Source organism: Marmota marmota, unplaced genomic scaffold, assembly GCF_001458135.2.
Source record: "Marmota marmota marmota unplaced genomic scaffold, marMar, whole genome shotgun sequence".
Taxonomy (NCBI): Eukaryota; Metazoa; Chordata; class Mammalia; order Rodentia; family Sciuridae; genus Marmota; species Marmota marmota.
The window spans coordinates 5,499,471-5,503,069 of NW_026000243.1; the positions used below are offsets into that span (position 1 = coordinate 5,499,471).

The 3,599-nt window shown below is 39.1% G+C and overlaps 1 protein-coding gene across 6 annotated transcripts in view; it reads right to left on the reverse strand.

Moving 5' to 3' along the window:
- Positions 1–3,599, reverse strand: part of Ets1 (ETS proto-oncogene 1, transcription factor) — a 131,875-nt gene that overhangs the window by 61,788 nt on the left and 66,488 nt on the right. The window lies entirely within an intron of this gene.

Here is a 3,599-nt window from a genome sequence, read left to right on the forward strand (position 1 = left end):
AAAAAAAAAAAAAAAAAATACCAGCAAAACAAACCAACCAAAAATGCCAGGAATGCAAGCTCTGCCAACCAAATAAATAAATAAAATGTGAGATGTTTTATAATAACTGGACATGCTGCATTTCTCAACCCTGTATAATGGAAAAACTCCACTTTTCTACCAATTCTGTCCTCCTTGACCCCAAACTTGGTGAACTTCCTGCTTTGAGACAACACTGACACCTCCATCTCCCAAAGTGACTGACCAGCCCCTGGACCTCTAATTGTGACAACTAGACCTGGAGACACTCTAGAAGTTACCTGCTCACTGTGTTTGCTCTCTGGAGCACAGAAGCTTCATTGGCATGAGATCTCAGCAATAAAGTAGGCAATAAAGTCTTCTTTAACATTACTCTCTTTGCCTCTCAAATAATAATATATTGAAAGGGGTATATAATACATTCTATACCAGTGGAGGTCATTATTTTTGTTAATTTGCTGTCTAGTTAAAAAGAATCTATTACAAATCAGACACTGCTAAGGCTTTGCATATATTCATAGTTTTAATCCTCATGTCAACCCTATGAAATAGAATGATTATTACACTCACTTTACACGTGCAGGAGCTGAAGCACAGAGAGATTAAGCAATTACCCAAAGTCACACAGCCCCTAAGTGGATGAGGTGGGATTCACACCCAGACAGACTGGCTCCAAAGTCCCTGCTCTGAACTACTAGGTTCTTTCATCACTAATGGAGTGTGGTCAGTGGGGACCTGGGAGCAAAGCGCTCAAGTAATCCTAATAGCCCTGGTAGCTCTGCTCTTCTGTCTACACTGATGAAGATACAAAGACTGTCCATACTGGTAAAGGACAAAGCTTCTTCCTATCTCTTAGAACAATAAAAGCCCCCCACTGGACAGATACTCTCTTTCCTGTGTAGAAAAGGCATTGGGGCTGCTCCTTTCATTCCTATAAATGGGCAGATATCCAGAATTAGAACTCTTATCTGGAACTAGGCTCACCTCACTAAGAAGGTGGAGTGGAATGGGGAAGGAGAGGAAAAATTAAGTGGCTTGGGAATGTGTTTGCTTTGGCACACAGTCTTGGTGTCCTCAACCCCTTCTCGGCGGACTGCACACCAAGAAAGAACCAGGAACAACTCAATGGCTGTGTTTGGTTTTAGCCTATTTAAGATCTGAGAATGGGCAATTCAACAGTATATCCCACTTTACACTTATGAGGGAAACTCAAAGCCAATGTTATTTCAAAGTGTATGTTAATTTGGTACTTAACATAGTCAAAAAAAAAAAAAAAAGCAGGTAAATATTCTAGGCCTTTTGACTCCTGTTCAGATACCCTGCCTCCCTATTGCCAATCTTGGGCTCTCATAAATTTGGTAATGGGCAGAAAGGAAATTTTGGCTTAATCACTGAAGCCAGAAAAGATCCCACACTAGTAGTCCCCACACACATAAGAAATGAAGCAACCCAAAGAAACCATTCTGACAAATATTTAAGTCACAGCTGTGGACACAAAGTCATGCTGTGAGCAGTTAAACTTTAAACACATGTTCTATATGGTCTGATGGGCAAGGAAAACCTCCACTCAGTCAATGTCTTGTCCTTACACTGACAAAAGCAGGCAGCCCTGGTCAAGTTTCGTCCATCTTTGCACCTGCAAGTTTAGGTCTTAATGGAAGCTTCTTGTTAAGCTCTTCAATGGTAACTTATAATATTAGTCATGATAATGTACACTAAGAAGTTGGAAACTGGGATTAATTTTGCTTTGCCTACTGGCTTTCTGAATATCATTACACAAGTTACTTACCTTTTTGTGCCTCTATTTCCCTCTCTAAGACATGGACATAATATTTACATATAAGCAATTAAAGTCCAAGGAAAAAGTTAGATAAAAATTAGTTATTATATTCTACATTTATTTTCAAGTTTCCTTATTTATTTTCCCCAAGAAAGTGCTAGAAATCAAATCTTAATATAATAAAGTCAGAAGACTGCCAGATTTCTTTGACCAGTTAAAATTTTGTTGTATTGAAGGTGACTTACACAGCCTATTCTCTGGCTTGGAACCCTGTTTTGAGCAAGAAATCCATTGTAAAGGTGCTTACTATAATGGATGTTGACTGTAGCAATAGCCTTTACTGTCCCCATTTTACAGATGGGGAAGTTAAATAAAGTTACTTATACAGCATTCACATTATCTAAAATAATTGTACCATGTACTTCAAATCTCTAAGATTCAGTATTAAATTACCAAAAAACATGCTTCAGCTGTTTACTGTGATTTAAAACATGTGTTTGCAGGGGCTCTTGTTCATTACCAGCTCGAAAGGTCCATTGTAGGTATGTGAACTGACATATCTACATGACATTTCCCAGATGACCAAATCTGTCTCTTCTCCATAAACACACATAACAACACATATAAACAAGTCATTCTTAAGGAAAGGACCTATTAGTTCAGTTTATGTCTTTGTTGTGAACTATCTTTCTACTTCTATATATGGTTTGGATCAATTGTGACAAACCAAACTTACTCTGGCTTCCTTGACCCCCCTCCCCAAATACAACCATTATAAAGCATCATTTCTGAATTGTAACTCTAAGTCTGAAATGTCTCCTTGGCTACAGTGGATTTCAGTATTCTGACCATCCTCCTGGTAACAAGAAACAAGATTGACCTTCCTGATACAAAGCAATCCTGGGGCTGAATGTTAGGGGACCTGACTTAAATGTCTTTATTAACATTTCTGAAAGATCTTAGAATGACAGAACATCAGCTTAGCTTGTGTTGAAAATTTAGGCAGATTAAGAAAGGGTTAAAATAAGCAACTAATTATGGTAGAGGCAAAGAGAGGGCAGGCGATATCAACTAAATTTATTGATAATCGGACATAACAGAGGTGCATGATACTATGATTATTTTCCAGAATGTATTACCTCCTCCCTATATCTTTCACCTCAATGACACTAATCTTTAAGGATAGCTGGCAGTTCCCTATCCTAAAAGAAAGCATATTCCCTCTCAAACTGCATTAGTTCCAGGAATCCTATACAGTTGGATTCCATCTGCTCAGCACCAGAATTTGTGTCTAAGACATAAATGATATTTCTTTTCTACCCCTGTCTTCTTTAAAACCTTACAAATCAAAGAATTAGACAACACCATGGACCAAAGACACAAGTCCTATCTGGTGTTGGGATACTTTTCTTCTTCTAAGATCTTTCTTTGGTACTAGAGCACAAATTCACAGCAGAAGAGAGACATGAGTAAAGTTAGTAACCTGTGTAAATAGGATTGGACTTTTCCATAGAAGATACTTTCAGTTCTCCTCCAGCCTCCTAGCCCTCAACCTAGAAAACAGGAGCTAGACAGCACAGGGACATGTGACAAGGGAACTCAGGAAGGCAAGACATTATTTGAAAATATGCTCTAAGGCCAGCCCGTTAGACACCCTGCCAGCTTTTACTGCCTAGAGCGCTCCAACCAGCTTCAATTCTGGGCGACGAAGAGTCTGGGGATGATGTCCTCCGAGGTGGCGTCTAAGCCCTCGATTACCATAAGGAATAAATGCCAGAGAGCCTTCGCTTATATGGGGGGG